Source organism: Artemia franciscana, chromosome 10, assembly GCF_032884065.1.
Source record: "Artemia franciscana chromosome 10, ASM3288406v1, whole genome shotgun sequence".
NCBI classification, from domain to species: Eukaryota; Metazoa; Arthropoda; class Branchiopoda; order Anostraca; family Artemiidae; genus Artemia; species Artemia franciscana.
In genome coordinates, this window is record NC_088872.1 from 30633175 (window position 1) to 30647840 (window position 14666).

General features: G+C 34.8%; 1 protein-coding gene across 2 annotated transcripts in view; it reads right to left on the reverse strand.

The window, feature by feature from the left end:
• Positions 1-14288, reverse strand: part of LOC136032058 (uncharacterized) — a 45139-nt gene extending 30851 nt beyond the window's left edge. Inside the window, exon 1 of one of the 2 annotated variants that reach the window (XM_065712174.1) lies at positions 14175-14288. The gene's annotated coding sequence lies outside the window, so the exon portion shown is untranslated. Of the gene's footprint in view, positions 1-2823; positions 2936-14174 lie in introns of those variants that run through there. The other variant, XM_065712173.1, reaches the window with a different exon arrangement.
• Between the last annotated feature and the right edge of the window lie 378 nt (positions 14289-14666).

A 14666-nucleotide genomic window follows, 5' to 3' on the forward strand; every position in this document is an offset into this window, starting at 1 on the left:
AGTTCTGTTTTGGTAGCTATTGTAAATTCCATTTGATAATTTTGAGCTACAGATAATGGCTAAATTTAGTATTTTTGATTTAGCTCTAACAAAGTTTTGAGGATTTCTCGATTGGCCAGTTTGTTTTATTGAGGTTTTGGTTCCATAGACTGTAAACATAAGCTAAGAACCTTTAAGTTCTGTTTTTTTGCTACGGTTCACATGACACCTAGTTTGTCCTCGAGTCACAGCTTATGCAGTTTGAGGCAAATTTGGCTGAAGCTATGATATCTACTAGCAAGGGTGTAAAGGGAGCATTTGAGCAGTTTATCCATCAACCGAACATTTATATAGAACTTTGCAAAGATAAGCTAAAAACTCAAATTCCAATTCCTAGCCAACAAACTATAGTGGGATCCTCGGCTATTATTCTTCGCATTTCCGCCGCAGAACAGGCCAACGTGTGATGGAAAATATTGCAAAAAAATCGACGAGAAGCTGGATGAAAAACTAGTGTTACTGCTGCTGGCAGGCAGTCTTTATCCAGTGACACTTTGAATGCCATAAAAGCTCAGAGTTCAACTATCGTCAGTGAGGTTTACTCCGCTCTGATTGTTGAGTTATAAACGATATTCCTAGCCCTCAGTAATGAGCTGAAAAATCTAAGAAATCAGATAACGTTTCTTGAGGAGAGAATTAAGACTAAAGAGCAAAGCTAGATATGTACGATAAAGACTTAAAGCTAGACAGTCTTATTTCCAACGGTTTCAAATAGCCTACAACTAGTGACCTAAGGTCAGTAATTGAGAGTGTGATTCGCAATAAAATGGAAATATCTGTAGTATCAGATGGTGATATTGTGGAAGTGAGAAGATTTGAACTAAACAGTTCTACAGCTGAAGCCATAGCTCCGGTCCTAGTCAAATTCAGGTCGAAAGAAATTACCCAGAAAGTTTTTAAGCTTAAGTCGAAGTTGGCATGCACTGGTATATTTGTATCCGAAAACTTAACAAAGTAGAGACGGGACAAACAGTTTCATTTTTTTCCACCTGAATGAAGCTGATTATAAAATTTTCACAGACCTTTTCAAGTACTTATTTACTCAGGAGTCCTAATCGGTGGGTCAAGGAAGGCTATTTGGTCACAGTGGCCACAGAAGGCCATGCTATTAGAAATTTTCATTCTTCTTATGGAAAGCATGTCTCAGGCAAGACCAGATTTGGTAAAGATGTTATAGCCTGATTGTATTACGTGTTTATTTCACCAAATTTTTTCTACGTTTCTCCGTTTGGGAAACTTTTTACACAAAGAGAGAAAAAAATCGGCGTAAAATTTATTTTCAATATGTCAAGATTTGCTTGGGCTTGTATCTTGGTTCAAAAACCCTTGTTAGATCAGTAGATTCAAACTGATTGACCCTGCTTTGGTCGTTTCAATGAGAGTGCCGAATGTCCATAAGAAATTTTGAAATACTGGTCATCCTTGGGTAACTCTCAAAGGACCAACTTGAGAAGAATATTTATTTCAATCTTGATATTGAGTTAGCCTGTTTTTCTGTATACATTTGTATTAAATTGTATTGTGAAGGTTCTCTTTTTATTATATTTATTATTTACTTATACTCTGCCGACTATTGTATTTCTTACGGTTTTGTTAGATCCTTGTGTAACTCTCAAGGTCATCCTTGGGTAACTCTCAAAGGACCAACTTGAGAAGAATATTTATTTTAATCTTGATATTGAGTTATCCTGTTTTTCTGTATACATTTGTATTAAATTGTATCGTGAAAGTTCTCTTTTTATTATATTTATTATTTACTTATACTCTGCCGACTATTGTATTTTTTACGGTTTTGTTAGATAATAAGTCTATATCATATCATACACCTTGTAAATTGCAGTGGTTTATTATTGCTGCTATTGCCCTTTCCTATACAAATTTATCTAGGCTAGGACACTAACTTTCTCTCTTTCTGTTAAACTGAGCCGTAAAATCATTTCATACAAATATAATAATCTGCCTGAGCTACTGTCTATTATTTGCTACAGCTGTAAGCAAAGTTTATCTGAATCATGCTATCTAAGTCAATGCGTTCCAAAAGGGCATATACTAATATGACTGATACTTTGGCCTTTTTAGTTGTAAAACCATCTACTAATATTTTATTATTAGTAACTTTCCAATCTTAGAAAGACATAATAGCTTCTTTATTCATCATAAATCCTACACCTTCCTTATGAAACTCCTAACAAGTCCATTTCAAATTGACTTAATTTGTCAGTCAAAATGTTAAGACCCTATTTTTTTGGTTTCCTCGATATTCAAGGATTTAATTTTCATATTATTCAGGACATTGAAATTAATACTGTTTCTGAAAGTAATAGGATTACTACCCTTAGGGAGGCAAAAAACTTACAAATGAACTCTTAAACTCAGCAAATATGATATCTTCAAGAGCTGTCATGTTTAAGCCGCTGCTATAGGGAACGTGAGAAAAGTAAATTGAAACACGAAATAGGCTTATAGTAAACATGATTGTTTTACATAATAACCTCTATTGTTTTTCCAACACCTACAAATATAAATTTATTCATAAAATGAATGATACTTCTGTTCGGGAGATCTTTCGTTCAAATTTGAGAAAAAAATTGAACAAAATGTTAAAAATTAAACTTAATATTTTATATATTATTATACAATTCTACACTTTATATCTTTTAAATTTAGAAAATTAAATAAGCAATCCTTAATCTAAGAATTTGTAATCTGCAAAAGTAATTCTATTTGAACCAGTCATTGAAATAAAAGTGCAACAGGCATACAGACAAACAGAATATGACTTACTGTTGAATAGAGAGATAAACTTGCAAAATTTACTTAAATAAAATGACCAACTGTTATCTATTAAACACAATGAAACTAAGCAAAAGTGATAAGAAAATTTTTAACGTGTTTCATTTGAACTGTTATCTGTCAAATATCTTTTGATAACGAGCTGATATGAAAAGGAGACCCATTGGGATAAAAAAGACGTAAAAAGTAAATTAAGAGTTGCTAGAGTTAAACAGTCCAATATATTTCATATGTCAGAACTATTAAGCCTCTTAAGAGGTTTAATAGGTTATGAATTGAAAAAATAGAAAAATAAGTTTTAGAGAAGAAAAATGAAGAGTAATATCGAATTTAAAACCAGCAAAAGCAAATTCTAACAATAGTTTAAACTCAAAACGAATATAAATTACTATAAAAATATCAAAAACGACAACAGAAGTTAAAATTAAAAATCATATTTCTATGATAGTTAGATCATATTTATGATATCCTCAGTCACTCTCAAGATTTTGCAGATACACCCTTTTGAAAAACAAGATGCATATGGTAGCTTTGCATTTAGTGATCCTCAGACTTCCCGCAAGTCTCACCTTAATAGCCTAAAAGCAATACTTTTGAACACAATTATAATCAAACGACCCCCTTTAATTAAAAACGGGTAAATTGTATAATATAAAATGAAAATCCTCTTGGAGAGGTTGTGATTGCTTCAGTTATGTTAAAGATCACAAGTCTTACAGAATTCCAATCAATACTAACAATAATACTTTTCCATCTATACTTAAAATAACAATAACCAAAACTTCAAAAACGGAGTTTTGATACCAATAGATGTATCAAAAGAATTGAATTAATGTGCTGATTCAAACAATATATGTTTCATTAAGTTTAGTCATACCCATCAAAAGCTACAAGCCTGAGAATATTTGTCTGATTTTCAAAAAAAGGAGAAAAGACCCTCTCGAAGTCATAGAATTTTAATGAAAATCAAACCATTGGATTCAGAATATCAAAGAACCCTATGGTTGAGGGTTCAAGCTCATATCTGCAAAAATGTTGAAATTTTTAATTTTTGCCGGAAGGAAGATTTACGAATTGTTGTTTATTTGTTTCCTTTTTGTTTTGTTTTTTTCAGGGGTGATCGTATCGACATGGTGGGCCTAAAATGTCGAAAGAGGGCTCATTTTAACGGAAATGGAAAGTTCTAGTGCCATTTTAAAGTGACAAAATAATGGAGGGCAACTAGGCCCCCTCCCACGCCACTTTTATCCCAAAATTGTCCGATCACAACTTTGTGATAACTTTTTCTTCAGCATAGTTGAAAAGCATGATAACTATGTCCTTAGAGAGAAAATAGCCCCCTACAGTCCTTGGGGAAAGCTTTTTAAGTGAAAAAAATTTACCGATTGTCTTATTTGATATTGGGAAGTATAAATACATTTTTTGGGTGGAGAGGGGATATCCATGGAGAGGGTTATTTCCAGGGGGAACTTTTTAAGCGAACTTTTACACTGGGTGAATTTGCCAGAATTTCTATACAAAATTTCTTTATGTGTCTTCTTTTTCTTTACTGCTTCAATTTGAGGAGTGTATATCTTAAGGGCATTTCTCCGGGATAAATTTTCACCTGGATTGAATTGCCCAGAGGATACCTCTTTGGGGAGGGGGATTTTTCCGTGAAGGTGGAGCCAGTTATCGTCGCGTTATTTAAAAAAGATCAGAAATTAAATCTAAAAGAAACAATTTTTTTTTAACTGAAAGTAAAATGAGCAAAATTGTTACGTATATGAGGCGTTTTCCCCTTTCCTCAACGCCTAACTCTTTGCGCTAAACATTAGATTTTGTCCCAGTTTTTTACAAACAACCCCATAAACACAAGAGTCGTTTAGTGAGAACACTAAGTAACTTTTTTTAAAGTGCCGAAAAACTGTAGCGTAAATAGTGTGGTGTTGAGGAGGGGGTGACCACTTTCATATACGTAATAATTTCTCTTTGTTCTGTTTTAATGTTGGTCCGTATTTTCAGTTGAAAAAAAAATTGTTTTTTTTTTCATTTGATGAAGCTTAGTGAGAAACATTTTTTCTATTTATGTTTTTTGTATAATGAATATAAATGTCTTATATATATGTTTTTTTCTCTTTAATGAAGCTTAGTGAGAAAATTTTTTTCTAACGGTAATGGAAAATGTATGTCAACTAAATTAAAAGTATATAAAACGGAAAGAAGTAATTAATTAAAAAAAATACAGCCTACTTGCAAACACTAAGATATAGACTCCTAGTATTCAGTTCTGTTTAGCAATGCCGAAGTGTTGGAAGGATATTTTTTTTAACAATATCGAAAGTTTTGAATTTGGTTATCAAGCACCAAAACATTTAATGCCTTTAGACTCAACTGTTTATGAAAAGTAGCACATTATCAAAGTAGTTTATTAAAATTAAAACATTAAAAACTAAAATTAAGAAACTCAAATATTTGTTTCAATTCAATATTTTTAATCCAATTTTCTTATAACAAAAACCTTTATACTTCATAACTGTAAAAAGATAACTTCAAATTTCAAACTTCGAAAAGAAAGAATAATTTTTTTTTCAAAGTATCAACTTGATACACTACAATCGCTCCTGGAAAAAAAAGACAATACAAAACAAGAAAACGTATCTGTTGAGAGAGATAAAACAAAATTCCCAGCATTCCGTTCAGGAGAAACATTTCTGGTTATAGTGGCTTCATATATCAGCCCACGAATGCTCTTGCAGTGCAAGCAAAAGTTGACGGCAAATTTTTTATTGAAATTACCCCTTATTAAGTTGTTTTCCTTGTGTCTTCTGTAATTAGCAAATACGAACTACTACTAATACTAATAACTCACTACAGCACCAAACCGCCTGAGGCTAACACAGTTCCGTACGCTCCTCCTCCAACCTAATCTATTTAAAGCCTCCCTCTTTACACCCTCCATATATTTAGGATCACCATAAAAAGCTGATTTCTTTATTGAATTTTATCCATATCTAGGCTCTTATACTTTCATTATTGACAAGGATCGTTATTTACTTACCATTCATTACTGACAAATTTGATTTTTATTTTTAGCTTCAACCAAATCATATAGAAAAATGTTTGTGAGAAACTGGAAAGGGGTCACTCAATCACAAAGTAGAACTTATATTTTCCTTATTAAGGGTTAAAATCTATTAGCAGGCAGTCAACAATGGGGAAGCGCACATTTTTCTATGGTTTTACCCTATTCGGCGCTTTTTCCTTTGGTTTTCGTATAGTTGCTTTATATTCCCAAAGTTCCAGGAGGGTTGGCCTGCCCTTCTCTGCCAGCGCCCATGTTAAGCTGGACATATGACCATAAAAGCTAGAAAATTTTAACGTTTTGATATATCACTCATACAGGAACACTTTCTGATTACTTGAATGCTTGGACAGGAAGTGGTCATCCTTTTCATGACCATTTGAATTTCTTAAATTTTAAGCAGAGAGATATGGTGGATTCAAAATGTTAGAAGCGACTGGTTAACTTAATTGTTGTTAAGATCCGTCCAGTAGCCTTCTTTATACAAATGCACCATCACTGAATGCAAGGAACTAATGAAATGTTTTTTATTATGAAAGTTTCATATGCTTAGGAAATTCAAAGAAGCTGGAAATTCAATTCGGAAACTAGGAAATTCAAATTCAGAACCAGCATTTAGATGGGATGCCTTGTCAGTTTTATTATATGATAGGCATTGTTGGGGATTTTAAATTTATATTAAAATTTGTATATTATTAAAAAGAGTGGCTCTTAATATGTACCTAAGGTGCATAATAAATATCTGTTGGTGACAAACTGTTAGTAATGGTATTATTTACCGGAGAACTAACCAATGGCTTTTTTCTTAATGGTAAAAAAAGTGAAGGCATCTTGGAGACAACTCCGTAAGGCTGAGTCAAAGATGGCAGGCAGCCGGGCGTCAAACAGAGAGGGAACAGAGAAAATTACTTAGGTACGTGTATAAAGGTGATATCTGATGTAAGAATACATCACAAATACCCCGGTGAGAGGATGCAAACCCAAGGAGGAACTACATTCTAATAATACAAGGAATTCTACAGAATTATAGCTTACATGAACGAACAGACCTAAAATGGTAAGAGTGAATGCACATAAAGATTTCTTTGAATGAACTTAATAATTGAAAGGAAAAAGAAATAACAATGAAAGTCAAGTCAGGAGAGCTTGAGTTTAACTATTTTAATGCTTGTATAATACGCTTTTGAAATTTTACGTTTTTAATTTATATATTTTTTTTTAAATATCTTATTGTAGCATAATTATCCTACAACCCTTACTTTGACTTATCAAATGTATTTGTCAACAATTTCTCTACTAATTTTACTGAGCTTCTGAATAAAAAAAAAACATTTCCATGGTACAGTATGCTTATTCTTAGAACTAGGTAACTTTCTATTTAGAGATTTCTTTTTCTATTTTCCTTTAATTATCATGTGATTTATCTTTTTAATAGACAATCTAATTTTTTCACTTTATCTTGGTTTTAGATCTAATTTGATTCAAAATATGTTGGTCACTAGTGGTAGACTATATCCTATTAGGTTAATAAGGCAGATTTCGCCTTGTTTGAGGCAGAACTATTTACTCTTTCTTTCTTACCAAATAAAAAATAATCCTCTTGTAGCAGCTTCAAATATTGCTGAGAAAAAATTGAGGAATTTTGAAATTGAAATTGAATTTTTGAATTGAAAATTGAAATTGAATTTTGAAATTGAAGAAAATTGAAAAATTGAAGACAATATTTGTACAGCAAGCCTTCATACAACAATGGGCATCATCGCTGTATTTCTTGTTCAAAACTCATTAAAGTGTGTTTTAAATTTACTGTTTTTAATCTTGATTAGCTAAATATCCAATACAGCCTATTTCCTAAATATCATTTATAATGGACAACTGATAACCAGGTGTACTGTACTAGTTTTATGCTACACAAGCTTAGCCAACTTGGCATTCATGATTTAACAGAAAAGTGAGCTTATGTTCAAGAAAATACATGTATAAAAAGGTTTATATGTATTACTGGAAGGAGGGCACTTAACCCCCCCCATCCAATAATTTGGAGAAAAACGTATATTTCAATAAGTAACATTATAGTGATGCTCGTTCTTAGCTTCAAATCCGCTCTTTACTTTGAGCAGATATTTTTTGTTATTAATCCGTGCTTGTTTTTAATCCATGAAAAGCGCAAAAAAACAGATCCCTTTACGCTTCCTCATTAATATGTATGCAAATATACCGCCTTTGAAGTATTATCATCAAGGAAATCGGCTATCTACTATGTATATAAGCTTGTCGTATATAAAAACCGGGGAAAATTTTGACATAAATGCCAAGAAGCTTATTGGCAGTTCTAGTGCTTGAAAAATATTATAGTGAAACACAGCTTCCATTGTTTTCATTAGCAGAAGCAGTATGGAAATCTGTATTTTAAGCTAGATTAAGTGATTATTCGATACCTAGTCAAGGGTACCCCATAAAACAGTGTCAAGAAAACTCAGACCTTCAAAGACGCTTCTGTTGCTATTGAAAATAGTTCAAGTGGTCCCAATTATGGGAGGGGGATATTTTTCTCCTGCATTTCCACGAATCAATTTATTTCAAAATACATTTTTATTTGATATTTCAATTGAGAAAATTAAAATATAATATTGCCCTCCCCTTAGAATTGGTATAAGTCTTGAATTAGGGTGGTTAAGAAGAAAACGTGTCAAAAAACAATGCTTAGGCCTTCTTTGTAATGTTTAGAATAATTTTAGTTAACATATTTTGACTGCAATCCCCCCACCAAAGGAGATTTTTTCACTGTTTGGCACCAACCCATGTCCCCAATCCCCTTCTACTTCAAATCAAGTAGAACAGCGCATACACATGTGCTCCCAGAACCGGGACAGCTGGGCTACTACATATTCCATAAAATTATTAATTCAGAAAAAGTGTGTTCGTAGGCTCAGCAATCTAAGATGACCCAAACTTCAGTTCCTTCACCAGCTCTGTCCAACTCTCAACTATGAAGTGTCTTATAACATTATAAAAAATATAATTTATATTAATTTATTTTGTTTTTAAGGGCTAATAAACAAAGAAAGGGCAGACATCCTTATGTCTTTTCTTTGGTTCAGAACCTACTGTAAAAAAAAAAAAAACAAAACAAAAAAAACAGACTTTGGAACAAGAAGAAGAAAGTATTGAAAGGAATTTGTTTCCCGATCTACGTCTTCCTGTAACAACCTAAAAACAGAAAATGAGGTCAATCAAAATAATGAGTACAGCTCAGCCTTTACCAAATTAATTAACAAACAGGATCCAGTTGATGATACAACCTCAATGTTTGCTCTTTTTTGTGACAGCTGCTTAAAACAAAGAGACTTGATTAGTTTAACAGGAGAAAATTCAGAACAGAGTGGCACGGTACTTTCCATTGCTTAGAGTATTGCTCAGAAAAAAAAGCACAATGTTTTGCATGCCTTGCTTTTCACTGTCATAGTAAAAAATATAAAGAAGGCGATATTTTTATAGTGAATGTGCTCTCTAATTGGAAAAAGGCGTCATGGTATTTGAAAGCCATCAGAAAAGTACGTCAAACATGGTGAATGCTGTTAAACTTGTCTGTCTTAGAGAATCGAACAAAAGTATTTCTGATGCGGAAAAAGTAAACATTAAATTGTCGTACAACAACAAAGACGTGCAAAAAATAAATTGTATCAAAAGTCCCTTGTAAATCACTGATATATTGTCGGAGACAAGGTATTGCAAAGTGAGCCGTGGACGAAAACACGGATTCGAAAAACAGAGAGAGGTTTTTGGAGCTAATGCAAATTTGCTTTAAGGACAGTGGTGTAACTCAACAGCTCTTTGTTGAACGTACAAAGTATTTTCCATACATTTCACCAGCTATTCAAAATAAATTACCATCTATTATCGGTGAGAAAAAAAAATACTTAAACAACTAAAAAGAGCAAAATTTTTTTTAGTTATTGTGGACAAAACTAAAGATATAGCGAAACGTGAGCAAGTTACTCTGGTCTTGAGATAAGTTAATGAAAATTTTGAAGTTCATGAGTCGTTTGTTTATTTTATTGTACTGAGAAAAAACCCTTGGGAAACATTAGCAGTACTAATAAACCATACGTTTCTTTCACTTGACCTGGACATTAAAAATTTCCGTGGTCAGTGCTAGGACAGCCAGGGCTTCAGACATGAGAGGGCCTTATAAAGTTTTGTAGCCAGAATACTTCAGCAGAGCCCACCCGTAATGTATATTAACTGGTTCGCACAAATACTGAATCTATGAATTGTTAGCTGTTTCAATTTAGTGACTTCAATTAAAAATAGTCCTTTGTCCTTCAATGTGTTTATAACTTCATTCAGAAGAAAAATAAACGCAATGCAGTTTCTGAGCACATTCAGAAGAGTTCCTGTTTCAGTTACTTTGTTTGGTCTCTGTTAGATTTTACTAATAACCCGTACCGCCTAAAAGCATTTATCAAGGGAATATGTCTCTATTACGACAAAAGACAACAGGGAGGAAAAAATCTTCATTTCGTAATAACAAGGAGGGGAAATTTAAAATCCCAACTTTTTTAGGCTGTCAAAATGATATTTCAGGATTGTGCTTTTACAACGAGGCTGAAAAACTTAATATTTAAACTAATGCTGAATCTGAGCCGATGTTTCAAATTTTTATTTTTGTCCTCAACAAACGTATTGAGATTTAAACGCTTACATTGAATATCTGAAATCTCAAGATTACAAAAAAAAAGATTAGAAAACTATCTCAGTTTGAAACCCTGAGAATTTAAATTACAAAGACAAACACAAAATTATTTATTATTTTAGAAGTATTTCGACTCAAACACTTAGTTTGAAGCACATACTTGCATGCAAATCCGCATCCGCGACAGTCAAAAACTTTTGAAAAACTACTACAAACCAATTAAAAGAAAAATTTCGTCCCAGCCCCAACCGTAGCAAGCGGTCCCAACCCTAAATCTGCCACTATGTTCGGTAGGGGGTGCCCCCCGTGCCCCCGCCACTGGCTATAGGACGGACTTTAAAGGTCAGTAAATTAAAATTTAAAATCCCAATTTCTTTAGGCTGTCGAAATGATATTTCAGGATTGTGCTGTTCCAGCGGGGCTGAAAAACTTATTATTTAAACTAATGGTAAATCTGAGCCAATGTTTCAAATTTTAATTTTTGTGCTTATTAAACATATCAAGATTTAAACATTTACATTGAATATCTGGAAATCCCAAGATTACAAAAAACTAATTAGAAATCTCCCTCAGTTTGGAACCCTGAGAACTTAAATCACCAATCCATACCTATCAAATATAAAAATAACAAACACGTAATTATTTATTATTTAAGAAGTATTTTGACTCATATACTTAGTTTGAAGCACATACCTACCTGCATCTTTATTGGAGTTCATATTTTTTTGATCTTTACTAGAATATTTTAGGATGAATAGAAGAGGAAATACTAACAAAGAACTTTAAACTGACAGCGCTATCCATTTTAAATATAACAGTTACAGAATAAGTTTATTTCTAAGGCTGGGAGCAGCATGAACTGCAGTACAAATATCTGCCTTTTGTGTGCTTCAAAACTCAAGACTAAGAAGACTGAGAAGAAACTCAAAACTCAAGACTATTCCTGCTTGTACTACCAAAATTGCTCCAAGACACATACAAAAAGAGCACTAGGTTAGCTTTGGCTAAAGAACTTCTGAGAACTGATTGCCATGAATCATTAAGTTTGATGCCTCCACTATAGGCATACTGACCTCCTAACTTTACTCACCCTTTCGTCTATGGGAACCACTGCTATCTTTTAAGAACACCGGTGAGTAAGTTGGATCTTTCATTCCATAAAATCCATCATAACAATGAGAAACCACATGTGCTTGGCATAGATTTCCTGGGAGCTGACTACAAATCTTACTCGTCAACATTCTTGAAAAACCTGATCACTCACTCCTGATGTCCAAACTCAAGCTAAGACTGAAACGACTCCCTAAGACGACAAGAATCCCTAGATTCCAGACAGAGCTGCTTCGCGACCCCATAAAAAAAAGGTGCCCATACCACCAGCCTATCGTCAAAATTCCGAGCTATCCTAGAGAACTTCACTTTCCTCACTACCGTCGAAGAGATTGATCAACTGGCTGAGCATGCAACTTCTGCAGTTTTGGAGACAGCAAATTATGTCCTCGGGAGGAAAACGAAAGACGAAAAGCCGTGGATTACTGAAGAAATAATCCAACTTTTTAACCAAAAGCGAATCTGCACCAACAAAGCTGACCAATGCAGCCGAGACACCTATGAATATCTCCAAAGGAGAATCGAACGTGAAGTCCAAAAGGCCTTGCGTAACCATGCTACCGAGAAATGCAAGGAATGCGAAACCCAGTTTAGGAACGGAAACAGTCAAAAACTCTTCAAAACAGTTTGTGAACTGTCTAGCAGGAAAGATCCCATCTCCACAGCAATCCTAGACAAATAAAATAATCCCATCAATGACGCAAAAATGAAACTCGAACGATGGAAGGAATATTTTGAATATAAATTAGATCCGCTGATCATTGCCGATCCCAGCATCCTAAACTCCTTCCCCATTAATGATCGAGAACCTCCACCACCACTCTTAAAATCAGAAACCTAGGCAGCGATAAGATCCCTGAAACGAGGGAAGGCCCTAAGACAGGACGGTATCACTGCTGAACTAATTAACATTGACTCAGAGAACGTGGTCGAATTCTACCACAAAGTTGTGTCAGCCGCATGGTCAACGGGCCACGTCCCACAGCTATGGTGTAAGGAAGCAGCGGTCCCAATCAACAAAAAAGGCTCAAGAAGAGAGTGTGAAAACTACCACCTGATCAGTTTGACTAGTCATCAAACCAGAATACTGACCAAAATTCTCCTACGTAGATTCCAAGGAATTACAGCCTCCGTACTGGGTGAATACCAAGCTGGCTTCCGACCTGGACGATCGACCATTGACCATATCTTCACCGTTCGTCAGCTCATGAAACGCTTTGTCGAGTTCAACAAAGACCTATATCATCTCTTTATTGACTTTTGGCAAGCCTTCGATTTAATCTGGAGGAAAGGTCTGTGGCACATCCTAAGACATTGCGGTATCCCCGACCAAATCGTCACGATTATCGAGAATATATACAGCCAATCCAGAAGCCGAATACTCACCACTGATGGACTCTCTGATCAATTCTCAACATCCTCGGGAGTTTTACAAGGATGTATTCTGTCGCCCCACCTGTTCAACCTGTTTCTTCACGCCATACTGTCACTAATACAAGACGAACATGGAACCAAAATAGGTGGAGTCCTAGTCAACAAGCTCACCTATGCTGACGACATCGACCAGCTCTCTACAACGGCCGCTGATCTCCAAAGACAAGCAGACTGTCTCAACGAAGCCACAAAAACGAAAGTTATGTTAACGTCACGCCAAAAACAAGCAGCTACTTTTTCCATAATGATTGACGGCCAGCCAGTTGAAACGATCGACCAATTCGTCTACCTGTGCAGTCTCCTTACAGCTGAAAATTGTCATACCTCCGACATCAAACGCTGCCTAGCTCTTGCTAGCTCCAGTTTTAAAAAAGCTCACAAATATCTGGAAATACCGAAACCTGTCGAACCAGCTGAAAGTTCAACTTTTCAACAGCCTGATTGTGCCAATTGCTATAAATGGGTGTGAGACCTGGACCCTGAAGATCGAAAATGAGCGCAACCTACTTGCATTCGAGATGAGATGTCTCCGTCGCATCGCAAGAATCACCTACACTGAACACGTAACCAATGAGGAGGTGCGAAGACGACTGAAGTCCCCCAACACAATCCTAAATAAAATTAAACGACAACAACTGCGATGGCTCGGGCATGTCAAGAGAATGGAAACGACCGTATCTACCAAAAATCTCCCTCGAAGGAACCATAGACGGATCTCGACCACGAGGAAGACCTCGCAAGAGGTGGATTGAAAACTTTGACCGAAAGCGCATCGTAGAGTTGACTCGAACTGCACACGATAGAACAACGTACAGAGCCCTAGGTCATGCCCTGTCAAAAGAAGTGGCCCCAAAACGTCCCAAGAGGTTGGACGGGACTTCAGTAAATAATTAAGTAAGTATTCAAATAGAGTGTTTTGATTTAGTTCAATATCCGCTCAACATTCCCTGAAATTTCCCCCTGAATCTCTTAGCCTTAGTAGTAGCCATAGCCAAAGTAGTAGCATTAATACTAGTAATACTACTAGAGATATATTACCTTTCGGTCAATTAATCATCCACCCGATCTTTCTCTGGAAATATCAGTAATACCCTAAGCCATTGTTGAAAAACACCCTTTTGACAACTTACATGGGCTTAGTGGTTTTGATTTAGTTCAACATGCCATAAAACTTTCAACTAAATACTCTTCCCCTTTTTGAATATCATGAGTAAAACACGACCCTTGCCCGATAGCAAATATTGTATAACGAATTGCATAACAAACAACCCTTGTCCCATGGGATAAGGTTGGCTTTCTCCCCAGAGACACAAGACGCAGATGAACAAAAAACAAGATCGTTAAATACGTCAAATGCCTCCTTATCTAGGATAAGCGGTTTATACTTTTTGTATATTTTTGAATATTTTCTATGTAAACAATTAGCTAATGAAAGAATAAATAATGTTAGTTAAGAACGAATGCCATGATAAGAGTTGATATTTTTCAGATATGTATATAATTAGGGTATCAAAATGTAAATAATATTAA